The 27,602-nt window shown below is 37.8% G+C and overlaps 1 protein-coding gene across 46 annotated transcripts in view; it reads left to right on the plus strand.

Annotated features, from left to right (window-relative positions):
- The window catches only part of PCBP3 (poly(rC) binding protein 3), a 310,671-nt gene that overhangs the window by 20,288 nt on the left and 262,781 nt on the right, over positions 1 to 27,602 (plus strand). For 21 of the 46 annotated variants that reach the window (XM_055105323.2, XM_034948106.4, XM_055105311.1 and 18 more), the window contains exon 2: positions 4,040 to 4,118. The exons of 17 other annotated variants lie outside the window; for them this stretch is intronic. The gene's annotated coding sequence lies outside the window, so the exon portion shown is untranslated. Of the gene's footprint in view, positions 1 to 4,039; positions 4,199 to 27,602 lie in introns of all 46 variants that reach the window. 8 more of the 46 variants (XM_055105312.1, XM_055105310.1, XM_057300956.2 and 5 more) reach the window with 1 other exon arrangement.

Below are 27,602 nucleotides of genomic sequence, written 5' to 3' on the forward strand. Positions count from 1 at the left end.
TCTATGAAAAATGACATTAGTGTTCTGATAGGAATTGCATTGAATCTGTGGATTGCTTTGGGCAGTATGTTCATTTTATGATACTGATTTTTCCAATTCATGAGCATAGGATGTTTTTCATATGGTTGTGTCATCTACAGTTTCTTTCATCAGCATTTTGCAGTTGTCCTTGTAGAAATCTTTCACCTTCATGGTTAAATGTATTCCTAGGTATTTTATTATTTTTTTGTAGCTATCACAAATGAAATTGAGTTCTTTATTTGGTTTTCAGCTTGATTGTTATTGGTGTTTAGAAATACTACTGCTGGGGTACAGTGGTTCATGCCTATAATTCCAGCATTTTGGGAGGCCAAGGCAGGAGGATCACTTGAGGCCAGGAGTTCAAGACTGCCCTGGGTAACATGATGAGACCCCATATCTACAAAAAAAAAAAAATAAAAAATTAGACAGGCATGGTGGTACATGCCTGTAGTCCTAGCTCCTTGGGGGGCTGAGGTGGGAGAATCACTTGAGCTCAGGAGTTTGAGGCTACAGTGAGCCTTGATCACACCATTGCACCCCGGCCTATGTCACAGAGTGAGATCCCACCTTTAAAAAAAAAGAAGTGCTACTGATTTTTGTTAGTTAATTTTGTATCCCGAAACTCTACTGAATTCATTTATCAAATCCAGGAATCATTTATAAGAGTCTTTAGGGCTTTCTAGGTACAAGATCATATCCAAACATACGACCTTCCAAGATTGAACCAGGAAGAAATTAGTAGAAATCCTGAACAGACCAATAACAAGTAGCGAGATTGAATCAGTAACAAAAATTCTCCCAATAAAACAAAGCCCAGGACCAAATGGAATCACAGCTGAATTCTACCAGATGTGTAAAGAAGAACCGGTACTAATCCTACTGAAACTATTCCAAAAAATTGAGGAGGAGGGCCTTCTCCCTAACTCATTCTGTGAAGCTAGTATTACCCCAAAACCAAAGCCAGGCAAGGATACAATGAAAAAGAAAACTCTAGAGACCAATATCATTGATGAAAATACATGCAGAAATCCCCAACAAAATACTAGCAATCGAAATCCAACAACGTATCAAAAAGATAATACACCACAATTAAGTGGATTTTGTTCCAGGGATGCAAGGATGGTTCAACATATGTAAATCATTAAATGTGATTTACCACATAAACAGAATTAAAAACAAAAGCCATATGATTATCTCAATAGATGCAGAAAAAGCATTTAATAAAATTCATCTTTTCATGAAAAAATCCTCAATAAACCAGGCATAGAAGGAACATACCTCAAAATAATTCAAACCGTTTTTGAAAGACCCACAGCCAACATCATTCTGAATGAGGAAACGCCTAAAGCATTCCCTCTAAGAATTGGAACAAAACAAGGATGTCCATTTTCACCACCCTTATTCATCATAATACTGGAAGTCCTAGCCAGAGCAGTCAGGTAAGAGAAAGAAATAAAAGGCATCCATTTTGGAAAAGAGGAAATAATACTATTTCTGTTCATCGATGGTATGTAGTTATCTTTTAAATCGAGTAGGAGGAAAGGGTTACAAACAGAAGTTACATTTATACTGTCTTTTATATTTACCATTATAGTTATATCTTTACTGGTGCTGTTTATTCATTCACCTGGATTTTCTGTACTATCTAGTGTCCTTTAATTTAAGCCTGAAGGACTCCTTTTACTGTTTCTTGTTAGGTAGGTTTTCTAGTGACATATTCTCTCAGCTTTTATTTGAGAGTGTCTTAATTTCTCCTTTGTTTTTGCAGAATAATTTTTCTGGATATAGAATTCTTGTTTGACAGTCTTTTTCTTTCATGATTTTGCATATGTTATCCTACAGCCTTCTAGTTTCTGTGGTTTCTGGTGAGAAATCCACTATTGTTCTTATTGAGAATTTTTTTTTTTTTTAGATGGGGTCTTGCTCTGTCTCCAGACTGGTGTGTAATAGCGCGATCTCAGCTCACTGCAACCTATGCCTTCCGGGTTCAAGTGATTTGAGAATCCCTTTTTAATGAGTTACTCTCTTGCTGCTTTTGCAATTCTTTGTCTTTTGATAGTTTGATTATAATATATTTAGGTGTGGATGTCTTTGAGTTTATCCTTGAAGCTTATTGAGGTTATTGAATGTATAATTTTTTCCATCAGATCTGGGAGGTTTTCAATTATAATCCTTTCATATATTCTTTGTACCCCTTTATTTTCTCTCCTTCTGAGAGTTTCATTATGCATCTGTTTGTTCTTTCTTTCTTTTTCTTTCTTTCCCCCTTCCCTTCCCTTCCCTTTTTCTTTCTTTCTCTCATTCATTCATTTATTCATTCATTCCATTTTTGTAGAGATGAGTTCTCACTATGTTGCCCAGGCTGGTCTTGAACTCCCAACCTTAAGCCATCCTTCCACCTCAGCCTCCCAAAATGTTGGGATTACAGGTGTAAGCCACCATGGTTGGCCATCTGTTGGTATTCTTGGTGGTTTCCCACAGGGCTCTGAGTTTCAGTTCATTTTTTTTTTAACTTCTTTACTTTCTGTTCCTTAGATTGGTTAATCTCAGTTGATCTATCATCAAGCTTACTGATTCTCCTGCCTGTTCAAATATGATGTTGAACCACTCTAATGAATTTGCTATTTCAATTATCATATTTTTTAACTCCAGAATTTTTATTTGGTTTATTTTTATAATTTGTTTCTTTATTGATATCTGCTTGGTGAAACAACACTGCCATTCTTTAATCCTTTAGACATGGCTTCCTTTAGTTATTCAAATATGTTTAAAATAGGTTATGTAAAGTCCAACACTGGGGCTTCCTTGGGAACAGTTTCTATTGATTGCTTTTTCTTTCCCTGTGTATGGGCCATATTTTCCTCTTTCTTTGTATGTGTCATAGTACTTTTTTGAAAACTTTATGTTTTAAATAATATAATGTGGCAACTCTGGAAATCTGATTCTCCTTTCTTCCATTTTTGTTGTTGTTGTTGTTGTTGCTGCTGCTTGTTATAGTAGTTTCTGTTCATTTGTTTATGTAGTGACTTTCCTGAACTAACTCTGTAAAGTCTGTATTCTTTGTCATGTATCTTCACTGACTCTGTACTTGAATAGCTTAGTGGTCAGCTAATAATTGGACAGACGTTTCCTTAAATGCCTGGAATCAGTAAGTCTCATAGACTTTCCCAAGAGACCCCATGTATGTAACCTACCAGTTTATAAGTGCCTTAGCCTTCATTTTCTGATTGTGCAGAGTCTCAATGTCAGCTCAGTGTGAGAGCTTAGGGCTATCTCAGGGCACTCCAGTTTCTTTTCTGGGCATTCACACAACCTTGAGTAGGTGCATAGCTCTATGTATGCACCATGGCCTTCTAGATTTCCAGAAATATACAGTTTTTAATACCCTGTGGGCATCTCATTCCCCAGATTTTCCTTTTAAGCTTTTGAGTTAATATATTATTTGTTCCACATGTTGTCCACTGTCTCAGGTAGTCACAAAATTAAACAATTGTCTTTGTTTTGACAGATACCTCTAAGGAAAATACTTTTCAGTGAGCTCCGTGTCAGGTCAAATAAATGTAACCTTGCAAGTGGAACCTGTTAGCCATAACAAATAATAAGACTTTGAAGGAGCTCTAACTCTGTTTTGTCCTCTTCTGTTGCTGCCAGGCTGTTGGTTTTCACTCTGATTGTAGGTGGTTGGTTTTCAAGACTACTATAGAGCTGGGGTAGGGTTGGGGGTGGGGGGATGGGAATAGGGCAGGTTAAAATATTACAAAATTTATGTTCTTAGGATATTTAACCATTTTTCTTTAAGAAATGTTCTCCAGATTGTGGCAAGCCTTTGGTTAAATTTCTAGATTTCTAAAAAAAAGTTGATTTGGCCAATTTTTGGCATTTAAAAATTGCTTTTGGGAAAGAAGGGATTTTTGGAAGTTCTTACTTTGCTATTTTCACTGATATCACACTCTCATGTTATTCTTAAAAGATTTTGTTTCCGTATATTGAATTTAATGTTGGCATTATTTTTTTTCAGCACATTGGAGATATATTTCCACAGCATCTGGCTTTTCTTGTTCCTGCTCTGAAGTAAATGTAACTGCTATCCTCTGGAGGTAATCTATTGCCATAAAGGATTTTCCAATTATCCTTAGGTTTCTATGGTTTCACTAAGTTCCATGCATCCCTGCCTGAGGTATGTTGGCTTCTTGTATCTATGACATGATGTCTTTCATAAGTCTGGAAAATTCACTGCCATTTTCTTCAGCTATTGCTTCTGCATCATCTCTTTTCTTTCTTTCTGGGACTCTGATTAAATTTGTGTTAGATTTCTCACCATATATTCTCATGCTCTCTCTTATATTTCTGGATTTTGGCCACTCCACTTTACTTTGAATATTTTATTTTATTTTGACCTAGTTTCCAGTTCACCAATTCTTTCTTCAGCAGCACTCAATCTGCTTTAAAACCCATTCATGACTTTATAACTTTTCAGTTTTAGATTAAAAAAAATTGAAACTGTTACTTTTTGTAGCTTCTAATTTATTGTTTCTGTTTTTAACTATAGCAACTATAGTTTTAAAATTTTAGTTAAACATACATAACATAAAATTTGCCATTTTAAAGAGTACATTTTATGTGTACAATTCTGTGACATTAAGTACATTCATGTTGTTGTGCAACCATCCATCTCCAATACTCTTTTCATCTTGCAAAACTGAAACTCTTTACACATTAAACAATAACTCCCTTTCCCAAACCCCTGGCAGCTACCATTCTACTTTCTGTTTCTATGAATTTGACTACTATAGATACTTCATATAAGTGAAGTCATAAATATTTTTCCTTTTGTGACTGGCTTATTTAATGTAGCGTACTGTCTTCAGGGTTCATCCATGTTGTAGCATGTGTTGGAATTTCTTCCCTTTTTAAGACTGAATAATATTCCATTGTGTGTGTGTGTATATATATATATGTATATATATATATCACATTTTGTTTATTCATTCTTTGATGGACACTTGGGTTGCATCTACCTTTTGGCTATAGTGAATAATGCTGCCATGAACTTGGGTATACAAATATTTGAGTCCCTTGCTTTTACTTAATTTGTGCCTATACCTAGAAATGGAATTACTAGATCATATGCTAATACTTTTCTTAACTTTTTGAGGAATGACTGTATTGTTTTCATAGCAGCTCCAGCATTTTACATTTCTACCAGCAATGCACAAGGGTTCCAGCTTCTCCACATCCTAACCAACACTTATTATTATTTTGATAATAGCTATTCTAATGGGTATGAGGTGATATCTCTTTGTAGTTTTGATTTGCTTTTCTCTAATGATTAGTAATGTTGACCATTTTTTCTTGTGCTTATTGCCCAGTAGTATGTGTTATTGAGAGAAATGTCTATTCAGGTCATTTGCCAGATTTTTAATTGGGTTGTTTGGGTTTTTGTTATTATACAAGTGTAGTTGTTAAAATAGTCTATGTTGGGTAATTCCAACTTCTTGTCTTTGTAGATATGTTTTTGTTTTCTGTGATTTCTACTCTTTCTTCCTCAGTGGGTCACTAATTCTTTTAGGCTACTAGACATTTGTATTTGCAGAATATTTTGAGGAATAATTTGAAATAATTTGGGATGATTATTGTTTTTAGAGAGGTTTTCATCAGGTACTGCTAAGGTTCTTAAAGGAGCAAACTTAATCCAGTGTAGTCTTAAGGACAACCGGATGAGTAGAACAAAGGCTCAGTGCTTGGGAGGGCTGACTTGCTTCTGAGGACTTATTCTTTACCTTGAGGGGTTAGCCCTTTGTGGTTCCAGTGCAAATTGAGGGGCGGTTTCTCAGTATCTGATTCATGCTTTTACTCTGTATCTCTTACCCCCAATTTTTGGATATTTTGGTTAACTTTCAATCCCACAAATTTCAGGGCCTTACATGGTAAAATTTACTTCTTGCTCATGTAACATTTCACTGTGGATGTACCTCATCAGTGATCAGGTTTCCTCTGTGTGGTGATTCGGCCCAGCTCCTCACAGTGGGTGGTCATGCCATCTGCTACGGAGGTGGCATCCTTATCCTCTAGGCCCAGCTTCCTGTCAGTCCAGCTGGCAGATGAGAGAGCACACATGGAGAAGGCACACATGCTTCTCAGCCATGTTGGCCCAAAAGTGACGAGGACCATGATCTGTATCTCTTCATACTTTCCACTGGCAAGATCCAGTTACGGGGTTCTATCTAGATGCAGGCATGAAATCGCAGTGTGTTGTTTCTGGTTGACAGTTGCTTCCCAGTTTCAATGCTATCCTGGGAAAGGGGAGCACAGTTCTTTATGAACAGTTAGTTATCTGCCTCAGTCCTTCGCCTTGGCACACCCTTCTTTCACGACTGTCATGCACTCATCTCTCCAGGGACACAATCCAGAGTTGCCCCAGTTACTGTGTCTTGCACAAAGGATGGATTTCTAGCATTGTGTGGTCTTTATCAAATCCAGTTGTCGCTCTTGTCGTTTGATGACTGAACTGACACACAGGTTGTCTGCTGTTCACACTGTACAATAGTGGAGCCAAACCAAGCCAATTGCAATTTTTAAAACTTCCATTTTGGAAGGGGAGAATGGAAGATAAACATCAGTTCTTGGTCCACAGTTAGAGCAACATCCCATGGGCAAGTATTATGAAGGCATCTATCAATGTTTTCTAAGCAAAGGCCACTAGACACTCACCTGGGAACCATGGGGTGTTGTGGTAAGAGGGCGTTAGAAAGAACCTGTTACAGGATTTGGGCTTTGGTTAGGTGATTTGGGGGAGGGTTCAAGAAAGTGGGATGGTATCAGTAAGTGGGGACAATTTTTTGATGAGTGTCTGTAAATCTTATCTACAAGGAGGTTAGACTGGAGTGAGGTTAAAGCTGTGATTGGTAAAGAAACAGTCATCACTTATGTCAGTGGGGAGAGGGATTTTGACACAATCTTGTTTTTGTCTTCATTCATCATGGTAAGTGTGGCGTGTCTGATTCTTTCACCTTCTATTCTGGGAGTGGGGGCAGGAGAAACTGGTCTGTTGTCCTCCAGGCCTCCTTTCTCTGTCCCTCCATCTGGCTAGGCCTTGGGAGTGCTATGGTTTGAATATTTGTCCCCTCCAAAACTCATGTTGAAGTTTAATCTTAAGATGTGGTTGGATCTTGAGGGCTGTTCCCTTATGAGTGGATTAATCTATTCATGGGTTAATGGATTAATGGATTAATGTGTTATCAGGGGAGTGGAATTGGTGACTTTATAAAAAGAGGAAGAGAGACCTGAGCTAGCACACTCAGCCCCTTATTGTGTGATGCCCTGCACCACCTCAGGACTCTGCAGAGTCCCCACCAGCAAGAAGATCCTCACTAGATTCTCCTCCTTGACCTTAGACTTCTCAGCTTCTATAACTGTAAGAAGTAAATTCCTTTTCCTTATAAATTACTGAGTTTTTGGTATTCTGTTATAAGCAACAGAAAATGGACTAAAATAGGGAGAACATCTTTCTTAGGGGTTAGGGGCTGCAAGATCCCACAGCCTGCTTTCTGCTTGTGGAAGTTTGGAGGCCTGGGGTTGTTTTGACAGTCACTGACTGTTTTAGGCTCATGTTTCTTTGGCAATGCAGTTTCTCCCCAATTCTAGTAGCTTCTGATCTATTTGCGTCTGGTAGTTTCATATGCCAGTAACTATAGCCAAAGTTCTTTTCTAGTCTTCCAGCTACTTCATATTTTTGCTTTCTTATGCATGTGTCTCTCCCTACCCAGGGTATCTTGAGGCTTAACATAATACAATAGGCATGGGTGTGGGTGGAGACACACCTGTAATCTCACCTGTGTGTACAGTTTAGCCCTCTCTTCATTGTGGAGTCTTAATGGGTCTTTGCTGCTCAGAACATGTTCAGTCGCATATCTTACTCTTGGGGAGCAGAGGGATAGCTTTTCCCGGATTGTGAGGCCCATATTTCTGGACTGTCTCTAGACGCTTTCCTGTCTCTCTGAAGCCAGCTAGTTTTTGCCTAAGCCCGTGTCTTTCTGTGATGCTCAACTGAGCAAAATGGGTAACAGTCACGACTAGACAGTTGGCATTCCTTTTTCTCTTCCCCCTGAGCTGGAGGCTGGGTGTGTGCATTATCTGCCTTCAGGTGATCAAGGGTAAACGGTTTCACCAAATGACATGCACTGTATAAAATAGGTCTTCTCATTACCAGCTGTCTGACAGCAGTTTTTATTATGGTGTCACCCTCTTCAAGGAGCCCAATTCTGTGTTAATTTATTTCTGTTGAAATATGTATTTAATAATAGATAATTTGAAAGAAGAAAATTTCTGATTAGACTCTTTCTTTGGGAATTATTTGACCCATTTTCTACTTCCCTCCGCCTCTCCACTGTTTGGAAATGAAGCTGTACATTTGTGGCAGTTTTCTAAGCAGACGTCACAAAGGTGTGGTATGGCAGTTCATCTTTTTTGTTTTTAACTGTATTAACACTGGAAAATCAAACCTTTTCTGATTTCTTACAAGAAGAAAAAATAAGACACTTCAGTTTTTTTGAATAAAATGAGATATAAAGATAAACATTTTTGATGAAGAGAAGAGTTTTGTATTTAAGTTGCAGTGATGTGGACAACTCCCAGACTCATCCCTCTCTCTCTGTAGTATCCTACAAGAAGTGCCTGGGCCTTCTTGCTTTGAATCTTTTTCTGCTTTGAAGACAGGCAGAAGTGAATACCTGGCCTGAGCTTCTCCTGGGGCCCTTGTGGAAGCAACATGAGATGACTGATGTGCAAACACATTCAAGAGTGAAGCTCTCTGGGTAGAGAAGACATTATTATTTCATCCTGAAGTACTTTCGGAAGGTAAATGATTTATTTAGCACACTAAGTTCATCCTCCAAGGCCATGTGTTTCTACTATAAGGTACCCAAACCAGCCTTGGAAACTTACAGCATTGAGAGAGGAGAGGTCCAGTGAGCATGTCTCTCTATGAGTTTTACTTAGTTGGGTGCTCTTCTATAGAGTTCTGAGCTCTATTTATAATTATCCTTAAGCAAAAAAGAAACAATCCAAAATGGTGACACAGAGAGTCCAATTTACAGTTATCTGTGGTATAACCCAGTTAATAATCACTATAATACTTAGGGTGCTAGACTGCTGGTTTGAGTTTTTATGGAATTTTGAAGATAATGAGATTTTGTAATGGAACCATGTTTCTCAGTAATGTCTTTCACTGAATTATCTTGACTTGAGTCAAGACAAGACCCAAGAGTGACTTTATTTTAAATGTAAATCCGCCATGTAACTTCTGACTAACCCTGAGCCGATAATACCTCCACAGTGTTTAGTTGATGTTGTTACTCTTTATGTAGGAAGACCAATTCATTGTAAGTTTTCTTCCAAACACCCCTTGTTGTTGCCGAGATCATAGGCTGTGATGACTGTAGCATCCTACACATATCTTCCAGAGCACTATACTTTCGTTCCGAGATATAAACTCTATGTCTGGGGGTTTGTGCAGAGATCTACCTGTTTGCACCTGCCCAAGACCATGATTCTGTCTGTACATTCTCCAGTAAATCACCCAATACCAACAAACTGGATTTCTCTGCCTCCTTCTTTGGTTTCTTGGCTCCTTTGGTATTTGAGGATTGCTTTGCATATATGGCCCTTTCACAGGATACTTCATTAATTATCTAATTAATTAAACAAATAATAATGAAGTAGGTTATGTTGCTTACTAAAAAATTGATAAACTTGAGGTAGCCATACTTCTCTAGGTCCACTTAGGAAACTGAAAGTTTTGGTTTAATAGTCTTTTTCAAAGATAAGCCATGTATTATTCATATGATTAGTGTGGAGGCTGATATTGAGAGAAGGTGTAGTAGCTTGCTTTTATATGAGGGCACTGGAATGAGATGTGATCCGTAGATTCCCATAGTGGTCTGTGACCCATGCTGGGACTGGCTCTTCTCCCCGGCTCCTGGAACAGGGATCCAGCCCCACATGACTTCCCCCTTCCCTGGCTCAGTTGGATATCCACAGGGGCCTCTTTCTCTTGGACATGCCCCCACCTAGCACCCACCATTTCTATTTCTCTTGCTCTGGATGCCACCGCATCTTCAGGACACAGGTTCTCCTGAGCTGATAGAGATGCCCTGGAGCCTGTGGAGTGCCTCTGTTGTCCAGAGTTCTGTGGTAAGGTCCTAAGAAACTTTCCCACCTGAAGAACAGAGCATAGTTGAGGCGAGGTCCTGTGCTTTGCAGGACTTACTGAGGAGACTTTGACCCTGGTCTTCCTTCTGTCATTTCCAAAAGTGAGTGTGTGGGGGCAGTGGGGTGGAGGTCAGTTCAGTGAGCACACACGATGGGGAGGCAGAGCCCTCTACCTCTTGGGCAGCTGAGGCTGAGGTCCTGGGCTGGGCCCGTCTGCTTGGTGTCCTTGATGCAGGGATAGATCTTATTTAAGTGAACATGTCCCTACAGACAGGCAGGTACCACCAAAGGAACCCACAGGCAAGGTCCAAATGCTCTTATTTGTGGTCTACATTAGGCAAAGAACCAGATTGGACTATGAAGCCGGAAGGGAGCTTATAACTTCCTGCTGAACAGAGGATAAAAATGTGACCCACTGAGGGCAGTAATAGCTGATGAGCAATCATGGTGGTTCTTACTCCTGGTTGGCTCAGGGCTGGGGGCACTAGGCGTATTGCAGTGCCAGTGAAAGCAGAGCTGGGGCTCAAACCCTCTTTTTTCACCTCTTTTTTTATGCCATAGCAACCACAGTAAGCCTGTAAAATCTCCTGTGATTTGTGGAGTCTCGGGCTCCCTGGAAACCTTTCAGGGGGCTCATAAGGTCAAAACGGTTTTCATAATGATATGGAGCCATTCTTTCCTTTTTCACTGTGTGGACATTTGCACTGATGGTGTAAAAGCAATGGCAGGTGCTTTGACACAAATCAAGACCATGGCACCAAACTCTACTGACAGTCATCATACTCTTCACTGCCACCCACTTGCATACAAAAAGCCAACACCATTTAAGAATGTTCTTGATGAAGTCGTAGGAATGATAAATTTTATTAAATTTTGACCTGTGAGTACATGTGTTTTTAATATTCTGTGAGATGGAATTGAAAGTTTGCATAATGTACTTTGGCAGATGGAACTACAATGATTGTTTGAGGAAAAGCACTTGTGCTTTTTTTGGGTTAGGAGTTAAACTAGCTCCTCTTTTAATGGAACACTGTTTTTACTTTAAAGAACAACTGACAGACAAACCATGGTTATTCAGACTTGTATTTTTGGCATAAAATGTCTGAAAATTGAACTAACTGAGCCTGTTACTCCAAAGGAATTAACTGCCTGTGTTTGTTGCAAATGATAAAATTGAATTTTCAGGCAAAAGTTAGAATTGTGGAAAACTTGTATCTGTCATGGTGAGCTTGATAGCCTTCCAATATAGGCATCACTCATTTTATTGCACTTTACAGAATTTTTTTTTTTTTTAACAAATTTAAGGTTTGTGGCAACCCTGCATCAAGAAAGTCTTTCAGTGCCATTTTTCCAATAGCATTGCTTACTTCATGTCTCTGTGTCACATTTTAGTACTTCTCATGATATTTCAAACATTTTCATTATTATTATATCTGTTATGGTTATCTGTGGTCAGCGATCTTTGTTACTATTGTAATTATTTTGTGGTGCCATGAACTGTGCCCATATAAGATGTTCTATGTGTTCTGACTGCTCCACAGCCGACCATTCCATCTGTCTGCTTCTCTTGGGGCCTCCGTATGCCTTGAGACACAACAATATTGAAATTGGGCCAATTAATAACCCTTCAGTGGCCTCTACATGTTCAGGTGAAAGGAAGGGTTGCATATCTCTCATTTTATTTATTTTTTATTTTTATTTTTGAGACAGAGTCTCACTCTGTTCCCCAGGCTGGAGTGCAGTGGTGTGATCTCAGTTCACTGCAACATCTGCCTCCTGGGTTCAAGCTATTCTTGTGCCTCAGCCTCCCGAGTAGCTGGGATTACAGATGCATGCCACCATGCCTAGCTAATTTTTTGTATTTTTAGTAGAGGCGGGGTTTCGCTATGTTGGCCAAGCTGGTCTCCAACTCTTGGCTTCAAGTGATCCACCTGCCTCAGCCTCCCAAAGTGCTGCGTTAGCCACTGCGCCTGGCCACGTCTCCCACTTTAAATGAAAAACTAGAAATGATTAAGCTTAGTGAGGAAGGCATGTTGAAATCCCAGACAGGCCGAAAACTGGGCCTCTTATGCCAAACAGCCAGGTTATGAATGGAAAGGAAGTTCTTGAAGTAAATGAAAAATGTTACTCCAGTGAACACACAAAGGATAAGAAAGTGAAACAGCCTTGTTGCTGATATGAAGAAAGTTTGAGTGGTCTGGATAGAAGGTGCAACTAACCACAACATTGCTTTAAGCCAAAGTCCACTCCAGAGTAAGGCCCTAATGTGCTTCACTTCTATGAGGCTGAAATAGATGAGGAAGATACAGGAGAATTTGAAGCTAGTAGAGGTTGGTTCATGGGATTTAAGTAAAGAAGTCTCCATAACATAAAAGTGCAAGGTAAAACAGCAAGTGCTGATGTAGATGCTGTACCTTGTTCTCCAGAATATGTAAGAGAATAGATGAAGGTAGCTACACTAAGGAACAGATTTTCAATGTAGACAAAATAGCCTTCTATTGAAAGACCATGCCATCTAGGACATCCATAGCTAGAGAAAAGAAGTCAATGCCTGGCTTCAAAGCTTTAAAGGACAGGCTGACTCTTTTGTTAGGGCCTAATGCAGCTGATGACTGTAAGTTGAAGCCAGTGCTCATTTACCATTCCAAAACTCTAGGATCCTTAAGAATGATGCTAAATCTACTCGGCCTGTGCTCTATACTGGAACAACAAAGCCTAGATAACAGCACATCTTTATAGCATGGTTTACTGAATCTTTTAAGCCTTCTCTTGAGACCTGCTGCCCAGAAAAAGGTTCCTCTCAAAATATTACTGCTCATGAACAATGCACCCGGTCACCCAAGAGCTCTGATAGAGATGTGCAAGGAGATGAATGCTGTTTTCATGCCCATTAACACTGCATCCATTCTGCAAGCCATGGGTCAAGGAGTAATTTTGACTTTCAAGTGTTACTACTTAAGAAATACATTTTGTGGCTGAGCATGGTGGCTCACGCCTGTAATCCCAGCACTTTGGGAGGCAGAGGTGGGAGGATCACAAGGTCAGGAGATCGAGACCAGCCTGGCTAACACGGTGAAACCCCATCTCTACTAAAAATACAAAAAAATTACTCGGGAGGCTGAGGCAGGAGAATGGCATGAACCTGGGAGGCGGAGCTTGCAGTGAGCCGAGATAGTGCCACTGCACTCTAGCCTGGGCGACAGAGCGAGACTCCATCTCAAAAAAAAAAAAAATAATAATAATAAAATAAAATAAATAAATACATTTTGTAAGGCTATAGCTGCCACAGATGGTGATTCCTCTGATGGATCTGGGCAAAGTAAATTGAAAACCTTCTGAGAGGCATTCACCGTTCTCGATGTCATTAAGAACATTCGTGACTCATGGGAGGAGGTCACAACATCAACAGAGTTTGGAAGAAGTTGATTCCAACCCTCATGGATGCCTTTAAGGGGTTCCATCCTTTATTGAAGGAAGTCACTGCAGATGTGGTGAAAACAGCAAGAGAACTAGAATTAGAAGTGGAGCCTGAAGATGTGACTGAATTGCTGCAATCTCATGATCAAACTTGAATGGATAAGGAGTTGCTTCTTATGGATGAGAAGCAGAAAAGTGGTTACTTGAGATGCAGTCTACTAGTAGTGAAGATGCTGTGAACATTGTTGAGATGACAACAAAGGGTTTAGAATATTACATAAGCTTAGTTGCTAAAGCAGCAGCAGGGTTTGAGAGGACTGACTCCAATTTTGAAAGAAGTTATACCGTGGTGAAAGGCTATCAAACAGCATCACACGCTACAGAGAAAACTTTCGTGAAAGGAAGAGTCCATTGATGTGGCAAACTTTAGTGTTGTCTTATTTTCAGAAATTGCCACAGCCACCTCAGCCTTCAGCAACTATCAGTCTGATTGATCAGCAGCCACCAACATCCAGGCAAGACCCCACCACTAAAAAGATGATGACTCACTGAAGGCTCAGATGATTGTTAGCATTTTGTTTTGTTTTTTTTTTTAGCAATAAACTATTTTTACTTTTTTCTTTGTTGTTTTTTTGAGATGGAGTCTCTCTCTGTTGCCCAGGCTGGAGTGTGCAGTGGTGCAATCTCGGCTCACTGCAACCTCTGCCTCCTGGGTTCAAGCGATTGTCCTGCCTCAGCCTCCTGAGTAGCTGGGATTATAGGTGTGCACCACCATGCCCAGCTAATTTTTATATTTTTAGTAGAGACGAGGTTTCGCCGTGTTGGCCAGGCTGGTCTCGAACTTTTGACCTCAAGTGGTCCACTCACCTCAGCTTCCCAAAGTGCTGGGATTACAGGTGTGAGCCACCATGCCTGGCCGCAATAAAGTATTTTTAAAATTAAGGTATGTACATTGTTTTTAGACATAATGCTATTGCACACAATAGACTACAGTAGGGTGTAAACATAAATTTTATATGCCTTGGGAAATGAAAAAATTCATGTGACTTGCTTTAATTTAATATTTGCTTTATTATGGTACCTGAAAAATGAACCCACAGTATTTCTGAGATATACCTATATTCTGATATGTGTCTTTTATCACATTTGCAAATATGTCTCCCATCCTGTATCTGCTCTTAATCCTCTTAATCAGGGCTTTTGCAGATAAAATATTTTTAATTTTGATGAAGTGCATGTTATCAGTTCTTACGAATCATGTTTGGTGTTAAGTTTAGCCGTAGATCACAAAGATTCCTTCTATTCTGTCTAAGTTTTATAGTTTTACATTTTATATTTGAGTGTGCAATTTATTTTCAGTTAATTTTTCTGTAAGGTGTGAGACTTAGATTGAAGTTCATGCTTTTGCCTATGGATATTTGATTGCTCTTACATCATTTTTTGGAAAGTCTATCCTCTCACCAGTTGCCTTTGCAATTCTCCAAATCATTTGAGAAACTCATTTCTCCAGAATCATTTGGGCACCTTTCTGTGGTTCTCTATAGTATTTTCCATACTGGATTTCTTACATTGTTCCATTGATTGCCATGTCCATCCTTCTGACAATGTCACATAATCTTGGCTACTGTGGCTGTAAGTCTTGAAATTGGGTAGAGATTTCTCTCATTTGCTCTTGTAAAAAATGTTTCAGTTAATCTAGTTTCTTTGCTTTTCCATATTTATTTTAGAACCAACTTCTCTATATATACACACATTTTTGATGAAATTTTAATGAAAGTTGCATTAAATTTGTATAATAATTTAGGGAAAATTGATATCTCTACTATGCTGAATGTTCTTATCCATGAACATAGTATGTCTCCATTTATTTAGATATATTTGTTTTAATTCTTCAGTGTTTTGTAGTTGTCAGCATAAAATTTCTACACGTTTTGGTGGATTTACACCTAAGTGTGTGTTTATTTTCAGGGATTTTATTATATTTTTAATTTGAGTATCCATGTGTTCATTGATAATATACAAAAATAAAATGAATTTTTGTGTGTTTATCTTTAGTTTTATGACATTGCTGAACTCATTGATTCTAGAAGCTTTTGGTAGGTTCCTTGGCATTTTTTTAGATAATCAAGTCATCTGCAGATTTGGACAATTTAGTTTATCTTTTCTGATCTCTAGGTCTTTTATTTATTTCCTTATTACACAGGTTAGAATTTCCAGCACTATGTGGAATATAAGTGAGCAACCTTGTCCTGTTCCCGATGTTAGGGGAAAATCATTCACTATTTTGCTATGAAGTATGATGCTAGCTGTAGATTTGTATAGATGATATTTATCAAGTTAAATACCTTTTTCTCTGTCCTAGTCTATTTGTACTGCTATAACAAAATACCTGGACTTAGTAATTTATAAACAATAGACATTTACTTCCCATGGTTTGGGAATCTGGGAAGCTCAAGATCAAGGTCCCAGTATTTGGTATTTGGTGAGAGCCTTCTTGCTGCATTCTCACATGGCAGAAGGGGCAAATGCTGCGTCCTTACATGGCAGAAGGCAGAGGGCAAAAAAGGGCCTAAGCTAGTTCCCGCCACCCCTTTTATAAGACGTTATTTATTAGGGCAGAGCCCTGATGACTTAATCACTTCCCAGAAGGTGCCACTCTTAACACCACTACAATGGGGATTTAGTTTCAGCACATTAATTTTAGGGGACATTCAGACCATAGCAGCCTCTATTTCTAGTTTTCTGAGAGGTTTTATCACAAATAGATGTTGGATTTTGTCAAATGCTTCACTACATTGAGCAATAGGATTACTTGATTTTTCTTCTTTAGCCTGTAAATATGAAGTACTACATTAATTGATTTTCAAATACTGGAGCAGTTTTCCATTCCTGGAGTAAACCCCATTTGGTCATGTTGCACAATTCTTTGTACAGAGGCTCCCTGACTTAGGATGGGGTTACATCCTGATAAACCCATTGTATATTGAAAGTGTCGTAAGTGAAAAATGCAACCTGGTCTTTGGTCAAGGAATCACTCTTGCTAAAAGTCTGAAAACTCATGGTTTCATATGACTTTTTCACCATCATAAAATAAAAAAGTCATAAGCTGAACCATTGTAAGTCAGGGAATTGCTGAATTCCATTTTTTAATACTTTGCTAAGGATATTTTGCATCTATATTCATGAGGGATGTAGGTCTGTATTTTTATTTCTTTTGGTAATGTCTTTTTTGGTTTTGGTGTCAGGGTAATACTAACTTTGTAAGATGAATTCAGAAATTTTTCCTCTTCTTTTGTCTTCTGGAAAATATGATAACCAAAATAAAAAACTCAGTGGATGAATGGAGAGATCAGAGGAAGGAATCAGTGAAATGAAAGATAGAACATTAGAAATTATCCAATTTTTATATCCAATTATTATATCTATAATAACAGATATAATATAGACCAAAAAAGAACAAAGGCTCAGAAATCTGGGGGGCTATGAAAAAAATTGCTAAGAATCATGTCATCACATTTCAAGAAGAAGAGGAGAAGAAGAGCAAAGCTGAAAAAAGTACTTGAAGAAACAATAGCTAAAAATTTCTGTGGGTTTGTCTGGAGTGAGCAGTTATTTTGTTAAAGTTTTCTGTCTTGCTAGGCTGTCCCTTTTCTGGTCAAAACTAGGTAAAACATGCTTTTGTTGGGGCTTCTTCCCCCTCCCACCCAACATCCATTCATATTTATGGTACTATGAACACCCAGGGAATTCACTATCACGTCATTCCTTGGGTCGCACGGTCTCTAGCTGGTCTGCCTTCCTCTAGTCATCTTTCAGAGTCTATGATTGTTTTATATATAATGTCCAGTGTTTTCAATTATGCTTAGTGGGATGAATACAGAAAGCACGTCTACTCCATCTTCCCAGAAGTGGAAGTTAACCTACAGAAAGATCATTCTGACTAGTATGGGACTGACTGCCTGTAACCAGGCAAAAACTGAAGCAAGAAGACCTATTAAAAACTGAGTGCACTTATCCACGTGAAGAATAATGGTGGCATATGGCCATAGAGTGATAGCAGTGGAGGTGGTAAGAAGTAGCTGGACTCTGAACATAATGTGAAGAAAGTACAGGTAGAATTTGCTGATATATGAGGTATGTAGTATGAGAGGAAGAAAAGAGTCCCAGGGTTTTAGACTGACAAGCAGGAGAATGGCGTGCCATCAGTTGATACAGAGAAAGATGAGGAGGAGCAGGCTAGGGGGAACAGAAGGATGATTGTATTATGTTTTTCAAATGGGAAGTGAAACATGCCAATTATACAGCCAAATCAAGGTGTTAGGTAGGCATATGGATAGCAGCCTGAAGTTTAGAGGATGGAGTCCAGGCTGAAAAGATAAACTGGAGATTCATCAGCCCATAGGAGCTATTTAGAGTCATGAAACCAGGTGAAATCACTAAGGAAGTAAGCTAGAGAAGAGTACCAAGAACCTAACCCTGGGTTTTCCAGTGAGGCCTGGGATAGGGGAAGGAATCCGAAACAAAACAAAACAAAACAAAACAAAACAAAAATACTGCGTGTCATCAATCAGAGAGCTAGGAGAAAAGACAGGATAGAGGTATATCCTAGAAGCCAAGTAAAAAAAGTATTTCAAGAAGAAGGGAACAATGACCTGGATTCAGATCCTGCTGATAGGTCAAATAAGATAGGATTGAGACTTGATCACTGGATTTAGCAAAGTCAAAGAGGCCTTTGGTGATCCCCACAAAGCTGTTTTTGGTGGAGTAATAGGGCAAAATCCACATTGCAGTAGGTTAAAGAAAGAATAGGAAGGAATTGCAGATAATAAATGTAGATTTAGGTGAGTCACTAAGTTCACCTATAATTGAGGATAATGGTGATGCCTTTCCTTCCTTAAATTAATCTTTACGGAGGACTTACTTTGGGTTAGACACAGCAAAGTAAGGAGATCTAAGGTGAAAGAGACTTTTAGGGTTATAGGGAGAGATATAAAAATAACAAGTACATTGGATTGTAACAGGAGATCATAGACAAATATGTATAATACTGCAATGGAATGGCAGATTCTCTACAAAGTCAGGATAGAGTTTTCCAGGGATGTGACACTACACCTTGAAGAAGTTTATCACAGGAATCAATACACGTGAGTGTTTTAAAAATAAGGTGTTGCTGCGCCTGTAATCCCAGCACTTTGGGAGACTAAGGCGGGCAGATCACGAGGTCAGGAGATCGAGACCATCCTGGCTAACACGATGAAACCCGGTCTCTACTAAAAATACAAAAAATGATCCCGGCGTGGTAGCAGGCGCCTGTAGTTCCAGCTACTCGGGAGGCTGAGGCAGGAGAATGGCATGAACCCGGGAGGCAGAGCTTGCAGTGAGCTGAGATCGTGCCACTGCACTCCAGCCTGGGCGACAGCGAGACTCCATCTCAAAAAATAAATAAATAAATAAAAAATAAGGTGTTGCTGGGCATGGTGGCTCATACCTGTAATCTCAGTGCTTTGGGAGGCCATGACAGGAGGATTGCTTGAGACCAGCCTGGTCAACATAGAACCCATCTCTACAAAAAAAAAAAAAAAAAAAAAAAAAAAAAAAAAAAAAAAAATTGCCGGGTGTGGTGGCACATGCCTGTAGTCCCAGCTACTCTGGAGGTTGAGGCAGAAGGATCACTTAAGCTCAGAAGTTCAAGGCAGCCATGAGCTATGATCACACCACTTCACTCTAGCCTGGGTGACAGTGAGACCCTGTGTCTAAAAACAAAAACAAACAAACAAAAAAGTAATAAGGTCCTGTGGAAGTATATGTTAAATCAAGAGGGTATTAAGTATGAAATTTATGCAGTTCTGATGGTGCCATTGGTAAGGAAGGACCTGAGATTAACTCATAAGAGAGAGAGAATTACTGATTTTACTGCTTGATATAGTGTGGATATTTGTCCTTTCCAAATCTCATATTGAAATGTGATCCCCAGTGTTGGAGGTGGGGCCTAGTGGGAGGTGTTTGGATCATGGGAGAAGATCCCTCATCAATGGCTTGGTGTCCTCCCTGCAGTAATGAGAGAGTTCTTACTCTGTTAATTCACATGATAACTGTTTAAAGAAGAGCATGGAACTTCCCTGCTCCTTGCTTTCTTTCTGTTTATGTGACATGCCTGTTCCTCTTTCACCTTCCACCATGAGTAAAAGCTTCCTGAGGCCTCAGCAGAGGCCAAGCAGATGCTGGTGCCATGATTGTACAGCCCACAGAGCCATGAGCCAAAACACCTCTTTTCTTCCTAATCTTCATAAATTGCCCAGTCTCAGATATTCCTTTATAGCAACGCAAAACAGACTAACACAGTGCTCATAAAATGTCTGTTAAACCAGAGAAATATGAATGGGCAATGCTACAGTTTAATTTTCCATTCTTAGTGTTTATAGTGATTTACATGAGGTTTGATAAATGTTAAGCTATGGAATAAAACACACAGAAGTCTATCTTCCCCACACCCTGCCCCCTGCCACTCTGCTACAGAAAACCATCAATGTATATCCCTGTGACTGTCTACCATATCAGCTTGTTGGCTTGAACATTTTGAGTATTACAAACCATCATCCTAACATTAGATGCAAAGACCAAATGTTACACTTTCTTTAAAAACAAAGAGAGGTGAAATAAGCCAGTCATAAAAGGACAAATAATATATGATTCCACTTAAGTGAGATACCAAGAGTAGTCAAATTCAGAGACAGAAAATAACATGGGGAGTGGGTTTTAAAGGTTGTGGGGAAGGGAAAAATGGGGAATTATTGTTTAATGGATACAGAGTTTCAGTTTTGCAAGATGAAAACAGTTGTGGAGATAGATGGTGGTGATAGTTGCACAACAGTGTGAATGTATTTAATGCCACTTAACTGTACACTTGAAAATGGTTAAGATGGTGAATTTTATGTGTATTTTACCACCACTAAAAAAAATAAAAATAAGAAATACAAAAAGGAAGGAGACCTTTGCCTCTGCCCATGATGGAGTAACCAGGATAGGACTTATCCTTCTGTTGTGAACAACCAGAAAACTGGAAAAATATATAAAACAACTTACTTCAGACACTGGACAACAGGCTGCACAAGACTGATAAAGATAAACCCTGTAATTCCCAACTTTCTTAGTAAAAGTACTTTTCAAACTGCACGGCAATGAGGGGGAATATAAGCAGAGCCTTACACCATAACTGAGTTGGTGAAACATAAAAGCTCAGGCAGGCTTAGTTAGTTGGAGATTGTGAAGAGGAGATACATGGAAAGACTCTGAAGAGAAGTAAAATCAGCCCCAAAAATCTGCACTGGGGATTCCTTCAGTCTGTTGCCAAACTCTAACCAATAACCAACACATGAGACTCCATGAGGCAAGACAAGAAACAAAAACAAAACAAAACAAAACAAAAAGCCTGTAAGATGAACTTTTTTTTTTTTTTTTTTTTTTTTTTGAGATGGAGTCTTACTCTGTCGCTCAGGCTGTAGTGCAGTGGCACAATCTTGGCTCACCGCAACCTCTGCCTCCTGGGTTCAAGTGATTCTCCTGCCTCAACCTCCTGAGTAGCTGGGATTACAGGCATCTGCTACCACCTTGGCTAATTTTTGTGTTTTTAGTAGAGACAGGGTTTCACCATATTGGCCAGGCTGGTCTCAAACTCCAGACCTCAAGTGATTCGCCTGCCTTGGCCTCCCGAAGTGCTGGGATTACAGGTGTGAACCACCGTGCCTGGCCTAAGATGAACAATTTACATTGCTCAACAGAGGTTTGGGAGACAATTAGAGTTTTGGCCAGCCAGAATGGAGCATCCCTCCTGAACCACCAAGGCAATCAGTAGAGGTAACGGAAAGGTATACCTCAAGAGTAGGGCTAAATTAGCTCTAGAGTAAAAGATACTGTACATCCAACCTAACAAAGCTTAAAAAAGCTGATCCACAAGTAAATTATCTGCATGAAAGAAGACAGTCTACTATTCTTTTAAAAAATAACGACAAAATCCAGACACTTAATGTAATTTTCACAGTGTCTACTATCATCTAAAGCTATTGGACCTACAAAGAAGCAAGAAAATATGGCCAAAAACAAGAGGAAAAGCAGTCAATAGGAACAGACCCTGAAAGGTAGAGATGATGAACTGTCCAAACAAGGATCTTAAAACAAGTATTATAAATATGTAGAAGTACTTAAAGGGCAACATGAACATAGTATAAGATAAATAGAAGATATATAAAAAAGAGTCAGATGGAACTTTGACAGTGAAATAAATATCAGAAATGAAAACTTTAATAAATGAAATTAACAGCTGATTAGATGTGCAGAAGAAAAACAGCTGTATAACATAGAAATAGAAAAGACCCAAACTAAAACACAAGGAGGAAAAAAGAGCTTCAGTGACCTGTGGAACAGTATCAGGCAGTGTGACATAACCTAGAAGTCCCAGAAGAGGAGAAGAGGAAGGTGTGAAGAAAAAAAATATTTGAAGAAACAATGGCAGGCAATGCCAGAAAATACTTCAAATCTGGTAAAAGCAATAAACCCACAATTTGAAGATGCTTAATAAAACTCAAGAAAGATAAACACAAAGAAAACCATATTGAGGCCCCAAAGTGTAGGAGGAGAACCTTAAGCACAGAGGCAGAAATATAAGAATGAATAGGCATGGATTTCTCATCAGAAATTAGCCAAAAAAGAAAAAAACAGTGGACCCACAACTTTAAAGTGCTAAAAGAAAGACTGTCAACCTATAATTCTATTTCCAGAGTAAATATTATTTAAAATTAAGGAGAAATAAAGACTTTCCAGAAAAACAAAAGCTGAATTTGTCACCAGCAAATTTAGGTAATAAGAGAAGTTAGAGAAAGTTCTTAAGGAGGAATTAAAATGATATAGGTGAGCATCTATCCATCAAGAAAAAGAAAAATCCACTATGATAGATATGGATAATACAGTGATGTTGTCAGGGCTGGAGAAATGGAATGCCAAAAGAGAAAGAAGTAATAAACAAGAGGAACAAAGAACAGATGAAATAAACAACAAACAAGTAGTAAGTTGGTAAATTTAAACCCAACGGTATCAAAATTATAGTAAAAGTAAATGGTCAAAACATTCCAATTATAAGGCAAAGACAGGATAAAAAACAAGACCCAACAATATGAATAAAACTCACATTAAATATAAAGATACAACTAGGTTAGAAGAAAAAGGATGAAAAAGATATACCATGCAAAGACTAATTGGAGATAAAGACATTTCTTTTTTTTTTTGAGATGGAGTCTCGCTATGTTGCCCAGGCTGGAGTTGCAGTGGCATGATCTCCACTCACTGCAAGCTCCACCCCCCAGGTTCATGCCATTCTCCTGCCTCAGCCTCCCGAGTAGCTGGGACTACAGGCACCCACCACCACACCTGGCTAATTTTTTTGTATTTTTAGTAGAGACGGGGTTTCACAGTGTTGGCCAGGATGGTCTTCATCTGCTGACCTCATGATCTGCCCGCCTTGGCCTCCCAAAGTGCTGGGATTACAGGCATGAGCCACCGTGCCTGGTCAAAGACATTTCATAGTGATAAAATATCAGTTTATCAAAAAATATAACAATCCTACTGTGTATGTACCCAAAAACAAGTTTTAAAATACATGAAACAATTAAAAGTAGAAATAAGACAGCACTCTTTTTCCTGTACTAAAGCAAGTAGACATGAAATCAATAAGAGAATAGAAGAGTTGAACAACACCAGCAACCAATTTGTTCTACTGAAACTCATAGAATATGCCAGCCAACAACTGAAGAATACAAACTAATTTCAAGAAAACATGAAAAAGTGTTAAATAATAAAATGTTTTCTGACTACCACAAAATTAAATTAGAAATCAATAATAAGGTTATTGATAAGAACATGAGATTCTTCTTATGATTTTTGCAACTTCTGGTAAGTCTACAATTATTTCCAAATATAAAAAGTTCAAAAATATGTGAGATACAGCTAAGGCAGTGGTTACGTAGAAGTGTACAGATGTCAGTGCTGACATCAGAAGAGGAAAAAGATCCCAAATCAATTACTTTAACCTTTACCTTAAGAAGCTAATAAAATAACAGTAAAGTATATCCAAAATAAATAGGAAGAAAATAATAAAGTTAAGAATAAAGATCAATAAAATGAAAAACAGTAAAAAGAATATGAAGGCATAATCATTGTACTTGAAAAAGGCAATAAAATTAATAAACCTTTGGCTCAACTGATCAGGAGAAGAGAAGAAATACAGGTTAAAAATATCAGTAGTGAAAAAGAAGACATCATTACAGATCTTACAACACTGAAAAGGCTAATGATGCAATATTTTATATCACTGAACTTGATAACTTAGAAAAATTCAGTACCTTAAAAAAAAAAAACAACAACAAAAACAAATTACTAAAATTGACTCATGACACAAAAATCTGAAAAGCTTTAAAAATCCAAGTCCTTAATTTAAAATTTTACCACTAAGAAAACTTGAGGCCTAGATGAATTCTATCAAAAGTTTGAGAAAAAAATAATATTCCTACACAATTTTTTTTTTCCAGAAAATGGATGAGGGAATACTGCCGAATTTATTTAATGAGGCCAGCTTTATCCTGTCATGAAACCTGGCAAAAATATTCCAAGATAAAAAACACCAGAAAATTTAACTCAGGATCATAGATATAAAAGTCCTTAATCACTGATATAAAAGATGACAAGTATCAGCAAATCAAACTCAGGAAGATAGGTAGGTAGGTAGATAAGCCATCAGGACCAAATGGGGTTCAACCTAGGAATGCAAGGTTGGTTTAACATTTAGTAAACTCAGAATATTAACAATAAAAAAATACTCTATGATCACCTCAATACATGCAGGTAAAACACTTGACAAAATTCAACACACATTGATGATAAAATTTTAGGAAACAAAAAAAGGGAACTTCTTCAAGCTAACAGGTGGATTTATGAAAAACCCACAATTAACATTATACTTCATGGCGAATGACTGAATGTTTCCCCCTAAGATAAAGAACAAGGCAAGAAGATCCATTCTCACTACTTCTATTCAATATTATACTGGAAGTCCTAGACAATAAAGTGCGAAAAATAAATAAAAGGCATACATATTGGATAGGAATTCACAGATGATCAGATCATAGAGAAAAGGTTATTAAAACTAATAACTTTAGCTAAATTGAGGATACAAGTTCGATATATAAAGCAAACTATTTTTGTATACTAGCTAACATTGGAAATGAAAAAAATTATAAACTGCCATTTATAATAGTACCCCAGAATATGAAACAGGATAAAGTTAATAAAATATGTGTAAGACTTGTATACTGGAAATTTCAAAACAGTGCTAGGAGAAATGAAAGACTTAATACATGAAGAGATTATGATGTACACTGACTGGAAGACTCAATGTTGGTAAAATGTCAATTTGAATTGATCTACAGATTGAAAGCTATCTCAATCAAACTCTAGCAGGCTTTTTTGGAAGAAGTTGAGAAGCTGAGTCTAAATTTTTGTTTTTAAATGCAAAAGACCTAAAACAGCCACAACTATTTGGAAAAGAACAAAGTTGGAGGACTTGATTTATCTGGTTTCAAATATCCAGTAATTGATAGCATATGATAGCATAGGGATAGGCATGTAGATGGAACAGAACACAGAGTCTAAAAATAGACCCAAGCTTGTATGATCAATTGATTTTTGACAAGTGTCAAGGCATTTCAGTGGAGAAAGGGAAATATTTCCAACAAACTGTCAGAAGAACTGAATATCCATATATAAAAAAAAGAACCTTGATTCTTGCCTAACACTGTATTCAAAATTAACCTGAATATAAAAGCTAAGCCCATGAAACTTTTAGAAGAAAACAAAGGAGAAAATCTTTCTGACCTTGGGGCTTGCTAGATTCTTAGATACATCAACAAATAGATAAAAATAAAAATAAAGCAATACATCAACAAAAGAAAAACTAATTTGCATTTCATCAAAGTTTTAAAATTCTGTTCTTTGCAAGACACCATTTACAAAATGAAAAGACAAATAGAATGGAAATTTTTTTCCTACATATATCTGAAAAAAGGACTATTTCAGAATATACAAAGACCTTTTGCAGCTCAATAATAAGGAAACAACAACTCAATAAAAAATACCAAAATATTTCTACAGATACATCAGAGAAGACATACAAATGGCTAATAAGCATATGAAAAAGATGCTCATCATCATTAATCTTCAGGAAAATGAAAGCTAAAAGCACAAGGAGATATTAATATCTATCATTAGTCTTTAGGAAAATAAAAACTAAAGTTATAAAGAGATACCGGTATACATCTAATAGAATGGCTAAAATGTAATGAAAATAAGTAGTGATACAAATAGTGGTAAACTGGATCCGTCACACAGGGCAAGGGGGAGAGTAAACCACTCAACCACTTTGGAAAACAGTTTGACAGATCCTTATAAAGCTAAATACCGTAGCACTTACCGTATACCACCTAACCATTCCGCTCCCAGATAATTACCCACAAAAAAATGAAAGTATATTCTTGTGCAAAGACATGTACAAAAGTGTTCACAGTAGCTTTATTTATAATAGTTAAAAGCTAGGAACAATTAAAAAATCTATCAACAGGCAAGTAAACAAACATAGTACAATACTAACTAATAAACAGGAACAAAATACATTCATACAATATGGATTCATCTTAAAAATGATGAAAGAAGTAAGCCAGACATAACAAAAGAATTCAGTACATATCATATGATTCTATTTACATAAGAATATCAATAATTGCCCAGACTGGAAGGTGAGAGTGGGGAATATTGAATGAAAAGGGGTACCAGAACCTTTTGGGGTGATGTTCTATATCTTGTTTGTGGGGGTAGTTATATATATATATATATCATATATATATATGATATATATATATAAAATATATATATAATATATATGTATGTATGTGTGTATGTGTGTATATACGTCACAATTCACTAATCTGTACACCTCAAATAGATGAATTTGATTGTATATAAATTAAACAGAGAGAGGGAGAATTCTGCCTTCAATTAGAATACAGTGAGTCAGAGCAGGCCAACATTACCAACGGAACAAGTGGATTTATAAAAAATGGTAAATTGCAAAAACTGTATTTCTAAAATGATCAAAGCAATGAAGAGTATATGAGCTATAACAACCCTTCTAGATAAGCTAAAAATAAGCCAGTAATTCCAAACATTGCCTAAGAATCACGTGTGGTTGAAGCTGAGGGATTCTATGGGAGAAAAGAAAAACCAGCAGAGTGTTTCTGCAGTCTCAAGGTACTACTATAATTGACTGGAAACTAAAGGAGTCCCCAGCACAAGGCTTGTTCTGTCCACCAGATTATCTGGCAAGTTCTGGAACTGTGCAAGAAGCCAGGAGATGGACCAGTGAGATAGAATGGCAACTCTCCCACGTTCTCCAGGTGTCTAGGGAATAGAGTCACCCTAAAGGAAACAGGCCTGCAACAAGTACACAGTCATTTTTCCAGATTTTGAATCCATAGTATGTGGCAGGAAGCTGAAAAGATCAGCTCAGAAGCTTTAACTGGCTGAACTTTCAGGACTGAGGAGATAAGGACCTGGAAGGGTCTCAATAAAGAATCCAGGAAGGCCACTCTCAAGTTCAGGGACAAACTAGAGGTTTCTAAACAGAGACCTTAGGTTGTAACTCAAAAAACTAGAAGAAGAACAGCAAAATAATCTAAAGTAAGTTGAAGGAAAAAAATAAGAATGTAGAAATCAACAAAATTTAAAACAGACAAAAAATTGAGCCAAAAGCTGGTTCTTTGAAAAGATCAACAGAATCTATGAGCTCATAGCTAGAATGATCAAGACAAAAAAAAAAAGAAGGCACAAAACATGAATATCAAGAATGAAAGAGGAAT

This window comes from Pan paniscus, chromosome 22 (assembly GCF_029289425.2).
Source record: "Pan paniscus chromosome 22, NHGRI_mPanPan1-v2.0_pri, whole genome shotgun sequence".
In the NCBI taxonomy this organism is placed as follows: Eukaryota; Metazoa; Chordata; class Mammalia; order Primates; family Hominidae; genus Pan; species Pan paniscus.